We start from the raw sequence: 22,577 nt of genomic DNA, 5'->3' as shown, positions 1-22,577 counted from the left end.
AGAACTGCCAAGACTTACAAAAGGACATTTGAGAATAATATTTCATCCAGAAAAAAGAAGATTAGGTGTAATCGGATTTGAATATGTACCCCATGGAAAAAAAAAACAAAAAAAAATAAAGAAAAAACGAACTAATGAGAAATGCTCACTATTAAAATATATAACTTTAGTGAACTATATGGATATTGATGAGGGGTAATTTGGTCCTCTAAATTACATCCTGACACGTGACTTTCAAGTGACACCTTAGTGCCGAGTAAGCAGATTACCTCAGCAGGTTGGCTAGTAGCTACACGCTAGGGCCAACCTAAAGTACCCCAGCTTGACCAACCTAAAGGACCTCTGAACAAGGAGCAACCAACCTTAGGACCGGCCGAGCCAAGAAAGGTACTATCGGCGACCTACAAGGAATGCTCGCTGAATTGCCACATAGATTCGTTGGCAGACCGAGTTCTCCAAAGTATTAATGAGTCAACCATTAGGACAACCTACCTGCATCATGCACATTAGTGTCAATTGGGCGAACCTCTATCCTCTAGGTAGATTACGTAATCGACGTCATTATTCATCCGACTTAACGGAAATGGCTCCGCAAAAGCCTGAGGTTTCAAACCACTCACACCTATATAAAGGTCTTATTTCCACTTGAAAAGGTATGCGCAATTAATCTCTCACATTCTCTAATCTCCTAAAAACTTCTAAGAACTCTTCACTGACTTTAGCATCGGAGTGCCCACCCTGGGTAAAAGCAACCCGAGCACTCTATCTCTCTCTCTCCTACAAAATCATATAGCTCGGCCAGACTTAGCTTGGCCACCAACAGAGTAAGCTTCCGATTCGAAGTCCGAGTCATCTACCACGTGAGAGTTGTCAGATTGTGCATCATCAATTGACATCGTCTATGGGAACACACTATGAAAATCTAAGTTCTCATCTTTAAGCATTTTATACTGATATCTATGGATTCATCAAGCAACCAACCCACCAACAACAACAATAATCAAGTCACTAGAGGACACGAATAGCTCAGAATGATCCTAGAAGTACCTTTAGTGACTATCATACAAATTAATGTACCTCTGACTCCACCAAGCATCCCTCCCACTCTAAACCCGACCTTGGCACTGTCTCATGTGGACATGCCTCCTCTCGCGGTCAAGCCCTCTGTGTCCCCCGTTAGAGTCGATGCGCACCAGTTCTATGACCTGGTACAATGTGTTCGTGGAATGAGCAACCAAATGAGGGCTTGGGAGGACAGGTTTGCCACCCTGATAGGGGGCAACAATAGCCACAACAGTAGCAGACCCAGCATCAGCCACAAAACCAGCGAACACAGCAGCCGTAGTCACAACAACGACAAAATGTAGGGCTAAACCTTAACTGGCTCCCACTCGGGTTCCTAATCAGAATCCTAACCAGATTCACAACCAAGTACCTGACCAGAAAGAGAACCAACTCTCGGTGGAAAGCCGAGCTACTGCACCCATCAGAACAGAAGCCACCAATTCGTCTGAGTGGTCCAAAAGGAGGTGTCGCAGACATACTCACCATGCCTCAAAGAAAAGTCAACTCGCTCCGTCTATGAGCGTGATGGACAAGAAGATTAAAAGCAAAGAAATCATCCAAGAAAGCACCTCATCTAGGTGGCCTATATCTCGCACCTCATCTAGGCGGCCTATATCTCGCACCTCACCATTGACCCTGAGATTCTTATAGCCTCACGACCATAAAACTTCAGAGCACCTAGACTTGAATCTTACAACGGAACAATAGACCCCGTAAACCATGTTGACAGTTTCCAAGCCCTAATGCAATTACATGGTGCCAATGATGCGAGCTTGTCTATCACCTTTCCAACAACTTTTTGAGACACAGCTCCACTATGGTACTTAGGATTGGCCCCCGGGTCCATAAAAAGTCGGGATCAACTCACCAATCTATTTATCACTCACTTCGCCACCAGTAAAAGCCATCCCAAGTCTGCAACCTATTTACTGAATGTCGTTCAATGACCCAATGAGACACTTCGTGAATACATCAGGAGGTTCGACTTGGAGTGTCTCCAACTCCCCAACCTTGACTTATCCATACAACTCACCACGGCAACGAATGATGTCTGTCACCCTAACCTACACTAGGAAATCGAGTTGAACCCCCCAACTTCTATGGAGAGGTTTCTCGCCGAAGCTGACAAGTTCATAAAGGCGGAAGAGGCATTAGGATCCCAGACAGAGTTGTCTAGGAAAAGGAAGCAAGCAGAAGAAGAAGAAGCAGCAAGCAGTGGTGATAGAGCAAGTCGCCAAAAAGAAGTTAGTCACCCCGCAGTAGGCGACGCAAGTTGCCCAGATGAAGAGCAAGTCTCCTCATCAGAGTTCCGGATCAGGCCGACAATCTAGAACCTCACCCATACATAATACAAATTATACCGCCCTAAATGTAGAAAGGAGAGAAATTTTAATGCAAATTAAATATATTGGATATGTAAAGTGGCCGCCCAGGATGAAGGGCAGCCCAGCAAATAGGAACTCAAATAAATACTTTCATTTCCATCTTGACATTGGTCACGATACAAAGATCTATAGGAATCTCAAGGACGAGAACGAAGAGCTGATCCGCCGAGGGTACCTAAGGCAAATCATCAAGAGAGAAGAAGCAAGTTGATTTGCCAAGAAATGCAAGGAGGCACCCCAAACCAACAGGGAGCAAGAAAGAAACTAAGCTCCCCGAGATCAACAACCACCAGAGCAGCCTGTCTAGGGTGTCATCAACATGATCATTGGATGATCGATTCTTGCAAGGTGTACCACCACAACAGTGAGAAGCTCAGTTCGAGACCTCAAATATGACAACAATAACCTACCTAACAACCCTCACAAAGAAGAAATAATTTACTTCATTAAGATGACACGGGTGGTATACAATACCCGCACGATGATGTTCTAGTAGTGAAGTTAACAATAAACGATTTTGAAGTGGTCATCAACATGATCATTGGATGATCGATTCTAGCAGGGTGTACCACCTCAGTAGTGAGAAGATCGATTCGAGACCTCGAACACGATAGAGATAACCCGCCTAAGCACCCTCATAGAGAATAAATAAAGTACTACATTGAAGATGACACAGGTGGTATAAAGTACCCACACGATGATACTCTGGTAGTGAAGTTAACAATAGATGATTTTGAAGTGAAAAGAATTCTGGTCGACTCAAGGAGCTCAGCTGACGTCATCTTTCAAGAAGTGTTCGAACGAATGGAGCTCGATAAAAAAGATCTACAGACAACCGATAAACCCTTGGTTGGCTTCAATGGAGAAGTAGTCTAGCCCCTTGGCTAGGTGAGGGTGCTAGTTGTAGCAGGCTTGGCCCCCGACTTTCTAGTTTGATCATGATTTTCTTGCGGCTACAATGCCATTTTGGGCCAACCTATCCTGCACGCCCTCCAAGCAGTAGTGTCGACCTACCACCTGGTGGTCAAATTCCCCACTATTGGAGGCATCAAAGTTATGCGATGCGACTAGCGTGAGTCTTGCAAATTCTATGTAGCAACGTTAAAGGCTAAAGGCAAAATAGTCATCGATGTCGACTTAGACCCACCCCCAAAGAACATCGACGAGAAAGCTCGCTCAATAGAAGGCATTGTCCTAGTGCTAGTCTCAGAGGCCAAACCAGAGAAGGTAGTGCAAATAGGAGATCGCCAAACCGAACCAATGGACTCCAATCTAGTAAGTATCCTAGTTGATAATTTAGATGTTTTCCCTTGGTCGGCCATAGAAATTCTTGGCATAGACCCCTCTATAATAACTCATAAGTTAAATGTTGACCCCTCAGTCAAACAAATCCAATAGAGGAAAAGGAACCTCACCCCGGAAAGATGGAAGGTAGTAGACGAGGAAGTAGGGAAGCTACTTACAACAGACTTCATTAATGACGTCTAATATCCGAATTGGATTGCAAACCCAGTACTCGTGAAAAAGGCCAATGGCAAGTGGAACATGTGCGTCTACACAGACCTTAATAGAGCTTATTTGAAGGATAGCTCCCCGCTTCCAAGAATCGACCGCCTGGTAGATGCAACCTCAATGTTCGAGCTATTGAGTTTCATGGATGCATACTTCAGCAACAACCAGATTTCAATGGACCCGACCGATGAAGAAAAAATTGCATTTGTAACTGAAATGGGATTGTACTGTTACAAAGTCATGCATTTTGGTCAAAACAATGCTGAAGCAACCTTCCAGCACCTTGTAAACAACGTTTTTTCAAATTTAATCAAAAATAAAGTGGAATGTTATGTAGACGACATAGTTATAAAAATTGAGTTTTCAAACTCTCTAATTGTCAACCTAGACTCTATGTTTTTAACATTTTAAGAAAGCACAACATGAAACCCAACCTGAACAAGTGTGTTTTCGGTGTCACGTCAAGCAAGTTACTTGGGTATATAGTTAGCCAATGCAGCATCGAGGCCAACTCAGAAAAAATCCAAGCAATCTTAGACATGCGACCTCCCAAGTCAATCAAAAAAGTGCAAAAATTAATTGGCCGAATAGCCGCCTTGAACTAATTTATTTCTAAGTCGGCTAGGTGGTGTCTACCATTTTTTAAGGCCATAAAAAAGAATCAAAATTTTGAAGGGACCGAAAAGTGTCAGCTCGCCTTTAATGAGATAAAAAAGTATTAAAGTTTGCCACCTCTGTTGACCAAACCTGAACCTGGGGATGAGCTTAAGCTCTACCTCTCTCCGAGAGATGAGGTAGTCAACTCGGTCCTTATTAGGGAAGTAGAAAAGGTACAACGACCAAAAAACTATGTAAGTGTTGCACACTACTGAGACTAAATACCCAGACATTGAAAAACTGGCCTTCGCGTTAGTGTTAACAACTCAAAAGCTAAGACCTTACTTTCAGGCCCACACTATCGTGGTCTTGACCGACCGACCTCTGAGGCAAATCCTCCAAAATTCTGAAGTCCCAAGGAGACTTATGAAAGGGGAAATCAAGCTCAGGAAATACGACATCCAGTTTGAGTCGCGACCAGTAATCAAGGTACAGGTCCTAATAGATTTCGTTGCCAAATACACCTTCAATTCACTGACCCTTGAAGTTGTCAAGCTAGTAACCACTTCGGAGGTGTCGATTAATGCAACACCTGCCCCAACCTGGGATGAGGACCCTAGATCCTCCATGTGGATTGCTCGTCCAACCAATGCGGAAACGGGGCTAGACTAATTCTCTTCGGATGGAGCAAAGTAAAGATGGAATATGCCCTCCAGTTCGCATTCTGAGCCTCGAACAATTGAAGTTAAGCATTTCGTGGTGTCCAGCAACTCACAACTAGTGGCCAACCAAGTGAATGGACAGTATGAGGCTCGAGAGCCCACCATGTTAACCTACCTGAACAAGGTAAGGGAGCTCCTGCCCAACTTTCGCTCTTGTCATATCTAGCAAATCCCAAGATTAGATAACATGGAAGCCGACGCACTCTCAAAGTTGGCTAGCGCGATAAACTCTACTAAAAGGATGGTTTACATAGAAGACCTACCACTCCCAACAATAGAAAGGGTGGCAAAAGAGGTTGTCCCTGTGCTGACAGCAAAGCCGAGCTAAATGGATCCGCTCATTGACTATCTGTGCCATGGGACCCTGCCAAAATAGTGTAACGCAGCCCGAAGGGTAGAGTGACAGGAAGCTCGCTATGTGATCATGGGCAAGCAGTTGTACAGGAGATCATTCACGCTCCTCTACTTGTGCTGCTTACGTCGAGCTGAAGCAGACTAAGTACTGTAGGAAATTCATGAGCTTCTCTGTGGAGGACACTTGGGGGGCAGGGCACTCACCCAAAAAACACTACGACAAGGCTACTATTTCCCTACACTAAAGGAGGATGCGGTTGAACTAGTACAGAAATGCAGCAAGTGCCAGCAACACGCCAATATTCTACATCAATCTACAACCAACTTGAAGTATCTCACCAGCCCATGGCCTTTCACACAGTGGGGAATCAATATACTGGGCTCCTTTCCACTAGCGACTGGGCAGAGAAAGTTTCTAGTCTTAGTAGTTGATTATTTCACAATATGGGTAGAGGTTGAGCCATTGGTAACTATTACAACTGGAATGTGCAGAAATTTTTTCTAGAGAAACATCGTATGCAGATTCAAGCTACCAAAAGTACTAATCTCGAACAACGATAAGCAATTTGAAGACATCAAATTTCAAAACTGGTGCGCAGAGATGGGCATACAACAGAACTTTACCTCGGTCGCTCACCCTCAAGCTAATGACCAGGCCAAGGTAACAAACAGGGCGATACTCTGCATCCTTAAAACTCGACTATCCCAAGCTAAAGGTTTGTGGGTGGACGAGCTACCTAGTGTCCTATGGGCCTATTGAACGACCATTAAGACGACGACTGACAAAACACCTTTTAACTTGACATACGGAATGGAAGCTATGATCCCAACAGAAATCAAAGTGTCGATCTTACGATCCAAGACTTACGACAAGGAGACCAATGAGGACATTTACAGATCAACCTCGACTTAATAGAAGAAGTTCATAATATTTCCTACATTCGGACCGTAGCATACCAACAACGAGTGGTTCGGTACTATAACGCTCAAGTCAAGAGAGGCTAACTCAAAGTTGGCGACCTAGTGCTTAAGAAGGTTATGGTGCCTAAGCTCAGTATAGGAAAGCTTGGTCCGAACTGGAAAGACCCTTATAGAGTCTTTAGAGTAATTGGTGAAAACACATACGAGCTCAAAACATTAAAGAGGAGGCTAGTACCCTACGCATGGAATATGAACAACTTGAGGAGATACTATTTGTGAAAAAAGTGTTTCGAGCTACATCTACGAATTGACAAAATTTTACTAAGTATGAAAATGAAACTTAAGGGATGCCAAATCGATTTTCAACACTAAGGCACCTGGGCAGACCTCCCAGAAGCTTGGCCAAATGAAGCCTAAGGGATGCCAAATCGCTTTTCAGCACTAAGGTACACGAGCCTACCTCCAAACAACTCGACCAAATGAAGCCTAAGAGATGCCAAATCGCTTTTCAGCATTAAGGTACCCAAACCAACCTCCCTATAGATAAAACTTAAGGGATGCCAAATCACTTTTCAGCACTAAGGCACCTGGGCCGACCTCCCTGCAACTCGACTGAATAAAACTTGCAAGGAATCTCAAATCGCCTCTTTGGCTCTAAGGCCCCTATGCCGAACTACTTCTACAAGCATGTTGGCCAACATAATTCATGCAACATGGTATTGAAAATACAGAATAAGAGAAGGCAGCATATATTGAAGCAAATTTCATTCATGTTGTAGAAGCAAGTACATCGAAAAAAAAAAGAGAGGAAAACCCTTAAGTAGTAAAGTTTGTAATAAAGGAGCACATAGGCTCCAAAGAGTATCTTATAGGAGCGCATAGACTCCTGGAACCAATAACTGAAGAAGAAACCCCAGTCAACCTACTCTTCATCACTACCCTGCACCTTGTCATCAACATCATCTGCCTCCTTGCTCTCTTCTTTGCCATCTCCCTCCTCTTCCTCGTCAAGAGTCAAAGGCTCGTGGTCAACTTGCACCACTATCTTGTTCGGCACATCTCTGCACCTGGGCGTACACTGGCGATAGACAAAAATGTTTGACAGGTGCAACCTCAGCTTGGTGGATATCCTCAGTATACTTCGTCCGCCTCTCCTCCAACTAGCGTTCTTGGGTAGCAATGGTCTCTTTGACCTCGTTCAGCTTGCACTGCATCTCAGCACTCAACCTAATGAACCGTTGGCAATCTTCCTTAGCACCAAGTTGAATCCCTTGCATCTGAGACTACAAAGCATCAATGTCAGCCTGCAGCTTGCATCTCTCTCTCAGGCTTGAGGTGACCTGATCCAGTAGAACCTAACCCATAGTGCTCGCCTACTAGAATAAGAAAAGTATAGTCAGTACAAAGGCCACAGAACAAGAGAATATAAGCTTCAGAAAGCAAAGAGACGAACTTGAAGGATGCATCGAGTCATCCTGGCACCAACCTCAGTAGGGTCCATGCCACGATAGAATTGCACATCCTCGGGGAGGAGCATACCTCTCCCCATCCGAAGGGCCACCTGGGGATCGTGAAGGCGGTCGAGCACAAAGGTGTTGATGTTTGGAATGAAGTGGCGTATGTCTAAGGCGTAAGGGCAGACAGGATGTTCCTCTTGGCCGACCTGGAATGAAGAGGTGGTAGGATCCATAGGGACCTGTTCGACATTCATAAGGTCATCGCCTCCCTCAAGGTCGATGACATTAGGAGCGAATGCCGCCGACCTTGCCTTGGCACTGTCCGAGGTCCCCTCCATTGACAAGCATCCAACCCTCCTCTTCTTCCTAGACGTCTTCTTTGTTGCCGCCAAAAGTGATTCCATGCTCACCATATCTGAAGAAGAAAAGGAAAATATTAGCCGAGCTAAAATAAATTTCAAAGCAAAAGGCAAAGAACATGTTGGTCAACCAACCTACATGGATCAGGCCAGCCCGAATAAGCATATACTCCGCTAAAAAGTTTTCTACTTGAAACTTCCAGTGCGTGAGGCGTTGAACCTCAAGTCGTAAATCTTCACTGAAATCTACGCTGAATTTCTGGCAACCCCTCTGCCATATAGTGTCCATGTTCCATCCGGTCCTATGAGAAAGGAAGAAGTATTTGTTTTTCCATTCTTTGACCTTTGAAGGAATGTCGTTTAACAGCTTATAACCGCAGCGGAAGGGAAGGTAAAAGCAATAGGGCATGTGGGGGACTTTCTTCATGACACACAGCCTAGAAAAAATATCTAAGTCTAAAGGAAAATTGTGATGATGACACAAGGAAATCAACCTTACTAATGTTCAAATTGCGTTAGGGTGTAGTTGACCTAAAGAAACAACATAATACAAGGAAAGCAGAGGCCAACAACCAGCGCCTCCTCAATGACAAAGACCTCATCTCGGCTGTGACTCCAGGGAAGTGGTCCGAGTCGAGCTAGATGCAGTCAAATTCACTGGGTATTTGATATATAGTGTACAGCTCAACTATATGCTTGTCGATTAGCTCAAAATGACCGAACGGGGTTTCCTCCTCTTGGGAATCCACCTCCACCTCTAGTTGTGACGTTGAGGTCTCGGCCTAAGAGCCCTCCTAGTCTCGCGATGAGCCCCCCCCCCCCGTCTCACCCATCTAAAATTCAAGTATCTACCCTCATAAGGACCAGAAGACCTAGCTAGCTACAAAGGAAATGACTCACTAGTTGATGGGAGACAGAAGGCTAACACCGGCGACAAACAAGCTCTAACGGGCAAGCAAACAGAGATTCTCCAATTGAGCTCTCCTCCAACCGATCACTCTCTCCCTAGTGAAAGCTCCAAAAATAGTGCGAGTGGGACCTCAATGGGGACCCCCAATTTATAGTCTGCTGAGAAGAAAAAATCAATGCTTGAAGCACGCTACCAGCAAATCAACACTAAGAAGGCATTACCGTGCACAGACTATTTGAATTTTGAACTTTGCGTGCCCATTTATCATGGCCCTTTCAAAATTTTAAAAGTCGAATTTTGTTGCAGTCCCGCCTACTCTCAGGCTGGATCAGGTGGGCGAGCCGAGTGACTTACAAACCAACCAGACCAATTACCATATTGAGAGTTACTCCCTTCACCGAGCTGACGCTGACTCAAGAGTGGGGGCAATTGATGAGGGGTAATTCAGTCTTTCGAATGACCTCACGACACGTGGCTTTCAAGTGACACCTCAGTGCTGAGTAAGCTAGTCACCTCGGTAGGTAGGCAAGTAGCTCCTCACAAGGACCGACCTAAAGGACCTCCAAACAAGGATCAACCTACCTTAGGGACTGGCCAAGCCAAGAAAGGTACTATAGGCGACCTACAAGGAATGCTCGCTGACTTGCCTCATAGATCCATTAGCAGATCGAGTTCTCCAGAGTATTAATGAGTTGACCATTAGGCAGAACTACCCGCATCACGTGCATCAGTCAATCGTACGGACCTCAGTCCTCTATGTAGATTACGTAACTGACATCATTACTCACTCGACTTAACGGAAATGGCTCCGCGAGAGCCTGAGACCTATTATAGGAGGTCTCAGACCACTCATACCTATATAAAGGTCTCATTTCCACCTGAAAAGCTATGGGCGATTAAGTTCTCACATTCCCTAATCTTCTAAGAACTATTCGCTAATTTAAGCATCAGAGTGCCCACCTCGGGTGAAAGCAACACAGGCACTCTAACTCTCTCTCCTATAGAATCATATAGCTCAGCCAAACTTAACTCGGCCAAAGTCAACTCATCCACCGGCAGAGTGAACTTCCAATTTGGCATCCGAGTCATCTTCTACATGAGAGCTGTTAGATCATGCATCATTGGATATATAAGCAAGTGACAATTTTGTAATTGGATCGACTTCTTTGAAAGTTTTAGTGTCTAATACTAGAACTTGTCCAAAAGGAAGGCATTGTGATGAATTATGATTATATAGCAAGGGATTTTGCGTTCAAACTTGGTCCTAAAATTATTTTCAATTCAACTCTCTCTGTCAGTTCTATCAAAATCTACTTTAGAAAATTTACCCAAAATTTTAAGACACCATCTAACATTCAATCCGACTATTTTGGATTTGGATGATATATTTATATAATCGGATCGGTTTCGGATGTTACAATTTACATTTGATTATTAATTGGATCAATTTGGATTTGTCCCCATTTGATCTTATTAAAATTTGAACCCGATTATATTATCATATTTATTAATTTAATATATAAATTTTATATAATTATAGTTAGAATTGTAAAAATATATTCTATATATTATATTATATATGAATTTATATATAGTAAACTTAATATGTTATATTTATATTAATTTATTATATAAAAGTTGAAAAATAAATAATTTTTTTTATTTTTCTAGTATATTAGAAAATTTATAGTTGAGTCAGATTAAATCCAAATTTGATCAAAGTTTATTAGGAGTTGAATTTTGTTGTATCTGATGCCAATTTTGTTGTATCTGATGCAAATCCGAACCGATTACAGCCCTAGTTCTAATCCTTATTCCATTTTTGGGAGGATTTTAAAATTAGTTGATATCATTTTATTCCATTTGCATTAATGTAACCCATATAAATCTTATTAAGACTAGTCACCTAAATCAACTTTCTTTTTATTTTGATTGTTTTATTTGGCATAAGCGTCTCCTAAGTAGTAGGGGTGAGAATGGGTTGGTCTATTTGGTTCCATGGTAGAACCTAGAACCTACCCTATAGGGGTCGATTCCAGGTTTTGGAAGTAGAGCCTACCCTGTGAAGGTCAATTCTTACCTTGGTGGTTTCGGGGTCGATTCCAAGGACTACACATGGAACTTGCTCTTTGTTTACTCTCCCCCTTGAAAAAAACATGTTCCTTAAAAACTTTATTTTAATAAATATGACATATATAGTTTAAAGCTTATACTATTTTTATTGATTAAATTATTTAATATGTAGACTATTATTATATGGTTCAAATTTATAATTTAAATTTAAATTTTGTAAATATTACCTTTTACATTACTTATTATACACATTCAAATATTAAGATGAAAACAAGTGATCAAATCACTTAAAGTAACTTAATGGTCAAGTGAGACCATGACCTTTGTAACCATGAGTGCTTGGGTTCAAATCTTTGCATCCCCAAAAGCATTCATGTGTTTATTTCAAGGCAAGTTCAGTTCCATGGCCAATTCAATGGGTCGGTTCAGGTAGGGTAAACCCCTAGACCCTGGAATCGGCCTAAGTGGGTTCAGCTCCAAGAATTTGGAACTAAACTCTACCCTTTACCAGATCGAGTAGTGTCAGTTCAAGACCAATTCAAGGTCAGTGCCATTCAGTTCCGAGTAGAACCTACTCATTGCTCACCCTAGGTTGTATATGGTAACATTGGTGTTTTAACCTACAATATTTTGAATTGAAAGACCATTTATACTTAAAACGTGAACACCATTGTTGGTACTTGAATCTTGTTTGGTGAGAAACCAGTGTTTATCAACCATGTCAGAACCGCATTAGTTAGAGAGTTGAAGATTTTCTTTCCAAAATCATGAAACTGATGTTTTGTGAAACATCACCTAATAAGGATTTCCATGCAAAATGTGTTACAGTCTCCGATCAAATAGAAAATTGATTGTTAAACTCAAAGCACCTACATAACATTGATATGGTTAGGGGTGGCAATTTTTCACCCAACATGCTGAACCCACCCAACCCACCTAGTATCTAACCCACCCAACCCGCCCATTTACTTGGTGGGTTGTGTGATCAACCCATCATCCAACCCACCCATTTAAATGGGTTGGGTTGTGGAAAACCATTGGGTTAATCATTACAGACATAAGTATTAATTCCCTATCCTTTTTTTTTCTTCATTTGAATTAAATAATTTATAGTTAATGCATTATTTTTGTATTAATTATTAACTAAATTTAGTTTTGTCTTAAATCAACACACTTCACCCAACATAAATCCAAATCAATTTGACCCGAGTCCCGGACCAGTTCAACGCGGTCTGACCCGACCCAGCATTACCGATCTGGGTCGACTCGAATCCAAAATAGACCTCAAGCGGGATGGTTCGGTATCACTTTCTTTGCTTGGTTTGGGTCATCTGGTCCAACCAATATTAACATAAACTGACCTGACCCGACACAAGTTGATCTGGGTCGACCCGAATCTAAAATAGACCATGAGCGTCAGACGGGATGGTTCGGTGTCCGCGCACTTTGCCCAGGTTGGGCCGTCCGGTCCAACCAATACCCACACAACCCGACCTGAATCAGGTCTGACCCAATTTACTTATGTTGACCCGCTTCGAGTCAGTCGGTTCAGTTCCAAACCCATGCACAAACCCGATATGGGTTGGTCCAAGTCAATTCACCATGACCGAACCGGCCCGGTCCGGTCAGGATCCAAATCTAAATGGTTCAACCACCCTTGATGTGATTAGCTCAAAGATAATCCAATTAGATAGTTCAAGTAGGTATGACCGGTTTGAACCTAAGTGGTTTGATCAAACCCGAAATCCGAACATAGTCAAATGGCTTCGCCGCTTGTGTAAAAATAACATGCATGTAATGTGATTTGAACTTCACAACTTGTGTAAGTAGTAACTACTACACCACCAAGCTATGACCAACTTATTTGTTAAGAGAGAGAGAGAGAGAGAGAGTTTGTTTTTTTTAAGTCCATAAATATAAGATTAATGGGTTTGGGCAAGTTAGATTTGGTTAAAGCAGGTTTGGGTTGAATCCAACCCATTTAATTTTATATAATTGGATCATTAATGGGTTGGCAGGTTAGATGAATTGAGTTGAAGCTCAAGCCAAACCAAACCCAACCCAATTCGCCCAATTGCCACTGCCAGATATAGTGGCATTTATACTTAAGATACCAACCGTACCAAACAGTCCCGTAGGTGGGAACCTACAGTTTATACCAGCTGATTCTTTGGTTCCAAAGTCTACTAAAAAATCCTCAGCATAGGAGGATTCTACAATCCAGTACTGGCGCAAGCATGGAAATCAATCCCCAGTTGACCTAAAAGAACTGCCAAGACTTACAAAAGGACATTTGAGAATAATCTCATCTGGAAAAAAATAGGATTAACTGAAATTGGATTTGAATGTATACAATTCGAGCCAAAAAAAAAAAACGAAATTGGACAAAAGCTATTTTGTTTGCAAAATCCCTTAAAGTACCCTAGGTGTTTTTTACAATTGACTAACTCTACCCCTATCAATCCCTATTATGAGGATGTTGTCACACTTTATGTTTGGCATTCATGCTGATTATTCCTTATCGACTTTTCAAAATTTGGTGAGTTTTGAAATCAGTGTCTTTCAAAAACAGTAAATTATTTTTGTATTAGAGTTATCATTCAATGCGATGTTGGATGTTGTGTCATCCTCAAAAAATTAGGAATCAAGAAATCACCAAAAAATTATGATTCCTGAAAAGGACTGATTTTAAAAATCGATTTTTGGTCGATTTCTCAAAAATCACCAAAATCAGCCAATTAAACAGAAATCTCATTGTCAATTCCTCTAATGCTGATCTGGCTCTGACATGGCAGTGTGATTGCATGTGATTGTCGTACTTTATTCTGAACCCAAAATTTTCCCTTTTGTGATTGAACCCTTCCTTGTCAAATTTCCAATTACGAGATGTCTATCTGCCCCTTTCTCTTTCTCACTGATTTCCACTAGAAATCGGAAGAAAAAATGATCCATCTCAAATGTTTCAGGCCCTTATTCGAAAGAACCCAAAGGCATCAGGGTTATTTACCTTTCCTAACAGTGTCTCCTAATAAATACCTCCTAGAGAAAAAACTGATCGTCTTCTTCATCCAACAGATCAAAATAGATCCTACTAAACTTGATCTAGTCCGATCCAAAATATTTGTAATATTTCAAGAATTTCCAAAGATTATGCCCATTGAATCAGTTTTTTTTTTTTTGTCTGCATTAGTCTAATGAGGTTGCATCATCAGCTAATATTCTATCCCATGAACTGTGGCAACTGCCGTCGTCATCTTAATATCAAAGCTGTCACGGTCACCACTAAGTGTTGGCTCAGCATCAGGTCTTCTGAAGATACAAATAGCAATGGCTTTTCAATTTTTGGAAGGAAGAACAGAGAACATGCCTCTGTTCTCAGTCTTTTCTTTAGAATCCGCTTTATTTTCTACCCTCTAGCTTGAAACCAGAGGACTGCCTGAAACTATTCTCGACTCCTATCCCATGGGACCTCTTCATTCTTCCACTTTCCATCTAAATCCTCTATTGCTTATCACCTCAAATGGTAAATAGGCTTTAACATTCTTCTTGATGGCTGATCAGTGCTATAAGTGGGTTTTGCTTCTTTATGGTTCGTGTTCCGCGATCAACAAGCTTTCCTTGTCAACCCTAAACCTAGAAAAAAATATAGACCCATGTTAATATCTCGGATCAAGCATTGACACCATCAATTTCCCCTGGCTTCTCATTGAATCACAAGTAGTTCGTTGTTACTAAGATGTAGTTAGATAATCGGTTGTTTGTTCAACTCTTTTAACCATTACACACTGTCTCTTCAATTCATGCTAATTGTTGAGTTGTTAATAATGCAGACTTTGATTTAGTTTCATAGAACGCCAATTCAGGTTAGAGATTCTATAGCTAAAAGGTGTTGGGGAGCACATCGCTGGATGATTAACGATTCTTTCTAATCTTAGTAGTTCAAAATTTTATCTAATTTCTGTTGTTACTTCCCTTCATAGGATGGCTTAATGTTCCAAGTCCACATTATGAGTTTTCTCCCATCGGCTTGCACAGGTTGGCCGAATCGTAGGATAGTGTAGAGTTCTGTAACCGGATTTTCAAGAGATTTCGAGGGTTTTGAATTTTGATTTAGTTCTAATACTGCCACTAAGCGTGGTATAGATTTGAAAATTTGAAAAATAATAAAGGGTGAAATAGACATTTTAATATTTCAGTCGATATAACAAATATACTCAAACAGCAGCAGAGGCCAACGACGGCAACACGACTAACCAGAGAAAACCCTAGAATCAGTTCTAAGTCTGACTCCTGAGCAAAGAGCAAGACGAGAAAGACCTATGTTTTCATTTTTCTTTCAGCGTATGATCGATGCCTATCTATTATTTGGTCTGTTTCTCAACTAATATGATAAAATAGCATCAGACGAGATAAGAAAGAGATATACAAAAGCCAAGTATAACCTGTTTCGACCAACGCAGAAAACTCGGCCAGATTTGGAAAGAGTCCAGCAAATTTTAGCGGAAGGTCGAGATCGATATAGGGAGCTGCATTCATCTCTAAGGCACGGTATGTACAAACAGCCAAAGAGCCAAACTCCAGCCCCGGTACAGACCTCTATAAGAAACAGAAGAACAAGGACATTCATCTTTTCGTGTTTAACCAACTAAGAACCCTAACTCAATTGCTTCACAGACAAACCCTAAATCCCTAATACCTTATTCGCAAACCCTAACTCTAGCGGTTTGGCCCCGGCATGGAGAAGCCTGGCGACTCCCTGAAGCTCAAGCTACACTACTATATATAGCCATCGAGTATCAGCACACACTCCTCAAATTACGAATGTACCCTCCACATTTTTATTACCAAAGTACCCATTGGGCCTGGATGGGCTATTATGGGCCTATGGGCATCATCTCAAAATATACTGACACTATATATGGGGCCAATCACAAGCCGTCCATCACTGTGATTGTAAACAGATTGGACTAACACAGGAGTACAATTCTATAACTGGGTACTGGTTGCTCTGTTTTCATTCCTTTGAAAGTGGAAACTAAGTTCAAGAAGAGAGGCCCATATGGCCCAAGCCGTACAACATACTGCTATTATTACTAAAGGGGGGCGTTCTACAATATGAATTGTTTTTCTTATTATCACTTTCAAAAATAAATCAAAACCATCTTGTTTGAAAACAGATTATTTGTTAAAACAAAAATATAAGAAATATTTTCTTGATTGTGTGTGTTTTCTGTTTTAAAAACTGAAACCAAAAATATATTCTTGAATCTAGTTTCAAAAACATATTTTCATCTAGTTATTCAATATCATATTTCATAAATCATATAATTTTTATACTAAAAATGTGTTTTGGTTTTAAAAAACAATTTTTGCCAATTCCAAAAACATGTGTTGTTTTTTTGAAACAAAACCAACTTATTTTTTTCTTTGAAAACAAAAACTGAGTTCAAACAAGTGAAAACAATAACATCTATATTGTAGAACGTCCCCTAAAACTGCAATGACATCCATCAATTGCCACCACCATTGCCATGTGTTATTTGTCTTGGAATTGTGAGGGTGGAGGGAGTCCTATTGCAATTCATCATGTTTAATTTAAAGACTCCTTAGAGAAGTGAAACCTTCAATTCCATTCATCATGGAAACCAGATGTCCAATGAACAAATCTCCAAAACTCTTTGGATCATTGAGGCATGTACACTACCACATTGAACCTGCTCATGGTCATAGTGGGAACTCCAACATCAATATGATAGTGTCAAGTGGGAAGCTTTCTTTTCCGTTCCCCTAGTAGCAGTAATAGGGGTGGGAACTTTGGCAACATTAGTAGCATCCATATTGGTACTGATACTATCATATTACGACTGAACATCGTCAATATTGAACATGTTGGGAAATTTGTTCCAGGAGGAGAAAACGGTCATTCTTTTAATTTAAAATAAAAATTAATTTAATTGCACTTATCTAGATTGTCAGTTCAAAATCTCAACTTGATTTCAACAGTTGAAGCCTCTAAACCTCCTAAATTGCTAACTTGGAGTACTTGAGCAAGCCTTTTTATTGTTAAAATTTGAATAAAGTTGAGAAATTGGAGAGTTGAGAGAGAGTATGAGAAATAGTGTAATGAAAATGGTGGAGGATATGGGCCGATATTTATAAAAATTGAAAATAATTCAATTGTCCAAAATACTTTGAAAAACTAATCATTTTTTAGTTGTTGGGAGGAATATTTTAATCATTATAAAGCCATTTATCACTTTATCCAAATGCCTCCAAACTAACTGGTATATAACTATTGGAGACATTATTGTCATTTTCTCCTCCAAAACTAAAATACATAAATACTCCCCTATATAGCTATTTATAACTGTTAGAGATTATGGAAAAATCCAAAAAAAAAAAAAGCAAAAACTAGCTGATATGTTGATTTATATGAAGTTCAGGTAACAATTAAGGCATGATGTGAAGACAAGGTCAAGTTCTTATATAGTTAACAAGAAAAATGTTATTTGGTAATTGGTAAATAGTTCATATTAACATCCGCTTAGCTGGACCAACATTGTTAAATGGCATTTTCATTGAGTGCACATCTATGTTTACAGTACTCTCTTGTGATGCCCCAATAACAACAAATCACTCGCATGTTTAGAATGGTTCATAGTCGTTGGCGTGTTCATGTCTTGGGGATTGCGAGAAATTTCTGTAATTAGCTTTACCTCTTTGTTAACCTTTTATAAGTCGTCTTTATCAGTTCTTTAGTTCGCATGTTATTCATTCTTGCCCATTCTTGGCTAAAATGAGCAAGAATTATGACAAACCGTGGATGTTTGCAATGACAAAAGAAAAACTCTACGTAGATGTGTAGGGTGCGATGAGATTACGACAGAATGAAAAACAGAGTTGCTAGGGAACTTCCTTATTTCCATATATTAAATATGAGATAGATTTACATATTTATAGACGATGGCGAGGAGGTCGGTTGGTTGGGATCTTGAATCTTGTACAGCTGTCTTGCCAAGTCAGCAGGTTTAGTTTTAACCACCTAACTGCCGTGTGTCCTCACTAACACCCTCCTCATGTTGGAGTTTGATATGCCCAACTTGGATAGGAGAAAATGGAATTGATCTGCCCCGAGATCTTTGGTGAACAAGTTGGCAGGCTGGGATTTGGTAGAAAGATGTCGTAGCTGAATGGTCTTCTTCTGTACATGTTCCCAGACAAAATGATAGTCTATGTCGATGTGTTCCGTTCTCTCATGAAACACATGGTTGGTGGCTATGTGTATTGTCGCTTGACTGCCACAAAAGAGTTGGATGGGTTGTGCCAAAGAGAGAGTAAGGTCACGAAGAACATGTAGTAGCCAAATCAACTCGCTTGTACCCATTGCCATAGCCCAATATTCGACCTCAGTAGACGAACGAGAGACTGTTGCTTGTTTCTTAGTCCTCCATGAGAGAAAAGATGCTCCCAACATAGTAACATATCCAATTGTGGAGCGATGTGTTAAAGGACACGTGGCCCAATCTAAATCACAATAAGCATGAAGAGACAAGGCTGAAGAGGAAGAGAAGAAGATGCCTTGTGTTGGATCAACTTTGATATATCCAACTATCCTTTTGGTAGCCTATATGTGTTCCTCTCGTGGGGCATGTAGGAATTGTGAAAGCATATAAACCAGAAGGCTGAGTTTAGGCCGTGTAATGGTCAAGTACATGAGGCATCCCACCAATCTTCTATATTGCCAAGGATCTTCTAGTAATGGGCTATCCATATCCACAAACTGTCGTTGTTGTTTCATGGGATGGGATACTGTATTAGATTCAAGCATTCCAGTCTCCGTAATGATGTCCAAGGCATATTTATGTTGGCAAACAGATATGCCCGAGTCTGTCCTAGTGATTTCCAAGCCCAAAAAATACCGAAGTGAGCCTAAATCCTTGAGATGGAAGAATTCATTGACGTGGGCTTTGAGGGCAGCAATTCGAATTGGGTCGTCTACCGCAATGACTAATTCATCAACATATACAAGAATAGCCACGAAGGAACCAGATCAATTGTGTGGATGTGAAAAGAGAATAATCTGTCACAAACTGAGTTAACCCAAATTTGTGAAGAGCGTCAGCAAATTTCTCAAACCAGCAATATGATGCCATCTTGTCACAGGAGTAGTTCTATAGTGGAAGAAACCCGTGCGGCGTCCAAGCCAAGGCAGGCCAAGACAAGCCTTATGTGTGCTTGGAGGCTAGGAGTTGCCCGGAGAGATGGCTCCACCAAGGTTAGTAGCACTGGATCATGACCTCAAGTCGCATGGCCGGGGCACTCGGCTGGCTCTGGCCGGTCCATGGGAGGCGCCACTTACGTGCTAAAGGGGGAAGACCATGATGTGAGGCGGTTGGGCGCCAATGAGAGGTGACTGGGCACCGATGTGATGGATCTTCTGTATGCCGATGATGATGGGCACATGTGTGCCATTTTGATAGGCAACCGCTGGGCCAGAACACACCCATGCACTAGGGGCAATGGGATAGCCCATTCAACTTAGGCAAGGGGCTGGTGTGGTAAAGGGTCATGCTTGAGTCAGGCCCGCATGCCAAGCCTCCCTTGAGTGTCGGTAGCGCAATGTCGGTCCATGCATTGTCCCCATGAGCATGTGTGTGCCCTTTAGGAACCCTGGTAGCCATGCTAGCCATTAACTAGGGCCACCCCGCAAGGGATGATGGTCTAGGAGTGCCAAGGTTAGGCACCCAAGGAGGTCGACCACCTCTCCTCAAAGAGTATGTCAAGCTTTTGGTGGTCTGCCTGAAGATAATATCAATTCTCCCAAAAATCTTATAGGTGAAAATGACGGTGGTGTTGCTTAACGTAAGCCTGCCAAGCGTAGGCAAGGCTAAGCTTGTGTTAGGCCGTGACAGGCTCCCCCACTCAATCCATTGTCATCTTCGACAATGGCTCTTCTTGTGAATGGGCATCTGTGTCCCGCGCCATCCACTTGACTGCCAGTTCCTGGGCTCGCCTGGCCAACCCGGGTCTCGCCTATGTTGGTGTTCATTTATGGAGACGGAACCATTTCACCATGTCGGCCTTCCTAGACTTCACCCCCTGTGTTGAGGTTACTCAAACCGCACAATAGCTCTTCTTGTGAATGGGCATCTGTGTCCCGCGCCATCCACTTGACTGCCAGTTCCTGGGCTCGCCTGGCCAACTCGGGTCTCGCCTATGTTGGTGTTTATTTATGGAGACGGAACCATTTCACCATGTCGGCCTTCCTAGACTTCACCCCCTGTGTTGAGGTTACTCAAACCGCACAATAGCTATGTCGTTGAAATGTGTGAGAAGGGCCCTCGAAGAAATTGTGTGGTGCTTCGCGGAGGTCCGCCCCATGTATCATCTTTACCTCAAGGCTCGACTGTCTTCTTGGTAGCTTCTCGGTGGTGCTATCGAACACGATGTGATAGGTCTACTCTTGTTGTTAGCGTGTGTCCTAGGCGTGCCAAGGTTAAGCACCCAAGGAGGTCGACCACCCCTCCTCAAAGAGTACGCTAAGCTTTTGGTGGTCTGCCTAAAGATAACATTAATTCTCCCAAAAATCTTGCAGACAGAAATGACGGTAATATCCCTTAACATAAGCCTGCCAAACATAGATAAGACTAAACCTGTATGAGACTGTGACAATGTTGCATTGATAAGCAAGTTAATTAACGCCAAGCCTATGTCGGCACAAGTCTTGACGGATGGAGGAGAAACGATTCTGCACCTGTGTATACAATATAATCAATTTGAAGCGTTTAAGCTGCTGCTTCAAAGTGTAGAGGATAAAGACTAATATCTCAAGTCCAAGGACAATGATGTTAACACCCTTTTGCATCTTGCTGTTGCCAAGCGGCAAATCCAGGCATGTAATTCGTTCGTTTGGTTTCTTTATTAGCAATCCTTCATTTTCGCTTTTCTGGGTTGTGATTTTTTTTTGTAAAATTAAAATGTGCAGACTATAAAATTCTTGCTTACCGAGCCCACCAGTTCTAGTGTGGAAGTAATGGTGCTACTGCTTTGGATGTCTTAATACAAAGTCCAGCAAAACTATGTGACCTGAAAATCGGAGAGATCCTTTAAGGAGCCAGAAGTTTAAGAGGCAAAAATCTGTCTCAATCTCCCCATATTCAGATTTAGATCCTAACAAATGCTGAACCCCAGAGGGCACAACCTCGTGCACAGAGCAGGCGGAAGAAGAAAGATCATAGTCTTTGGTTAAAGAAAAATACAGACACACTGTTGTTAGTGGCCATATTGATAGCTACCGTGACATTTGAAGCCGGAACCAAACCTCCCGGAGGAGACCGCACCGATCACACTGTTTCGCCTGTTAATTGCAGTATCTCTGAGCATAATCGTGTATTCGTGTGTATGTGGACACTGTTGGGTTTCTATCATCTCTGAGCATAATCGTGCTGATACTGGCCGGATTCCCTTTCCGACGGAGGTATCTGTTTTGGGTTTTGACGGTGATCACGATGATCACAATCACTTTGGTGACTTTGCTTTTCGGCATTTGGATGTTTTTCATGCAGCCATACGCTGACGCTTATCAATTCTTAAGATATCTTCTACTTGTAGGGTTGGTGGGCATGCTTATGCTGTGGCAGTACTTAGTCCGGCTTGTTGAATGGACAAGAGTGAAACCCTTTGGTTGCAATGCAAAAAAAAAAAAAAAAAAATTGCACTGATGCAAAACCATGACAGTGCAAATGATTTGAGTGTAAATTCTGACTTATTTTTGTCTGATTGCAGTACAGATTAAATAAATTAATTAAAATATAAATAAATTAATTAAAACATGAAACAGAATAAAATAAAATCTAAAACAAAATTAAACAAGAATTTGCATTTTTTACATTTGCACTCCCATGCATTTATATTAGGGCAAATAAATTTGCACTGCAACCAACGACAGCCTAAGGAAGCATATGATGTGGCATTTGATCAAGATCACAGTTATGTTGCTACAACAGCCGTCTTGGTCTATTTTTAGATTGGGTAGGATTAGTAATCATGCTTGCATTTTGGGGCTTAGTTGGGTTTGCTTTGTGGTGGCTTGAGAAACGTGTATCGGTCGACAGGAGAAGAAGAGAAGAAGAGGAGCACTTTCCCCATGGAGGTCTTGACAATCATGCTTACACTGTGGGTGTTGGTTGAGCGATAGCGAGGGAGTGAGAGAAGGCCAAGAG

At 41.7% G+C, this 22,577-nt stretch overlaps 1 long non-coding RNA gene across 1 annotated transcript; it reads right to left on the bottom strand.

Moving 5' to 3' along the window:
• Window positions 1-14,473: 14,473 nt before the first annotated feature.
• On the bottom strand, window positions 14,474-16,112 carry LOC148844235 (uncharacterized). The gene is made up of 2 exons (XR_016103421.1): window positions 15,798-16,112; window positions 14,474-14,988 (listed from the first exon to the last, which is right to left on the bottom strand). It is a non-coding gene; the product is annotated as an uncharacterized LOC148844235 (long non-coding RNA).
• Window positions 16,113-22,577: the final 6,465 nt, after the last annotated feature.

The sequence above is a fragment of the Nelumbo lutea genome, chromosome 8, assembly GCF_056320005.1.
Source record: "Nelumbo lutea isolate HS-2025 chromosome 8, American lotus-T2T, whole genome shotgun sequence".
Taxonomy (NCBI): domain Eukaryota; kingdom Viridiplantae; phylum Streptophyta; class Magnoliopsida; order Proteales; family Nelumbonaceae; genus Nelumbo; species Nelumbo lutea.
The sequence above is the reverse complement of the archived record's forward strand: the minus strand, read 5'-3'. Positions and strand labels throughout refer to the sequence as shown.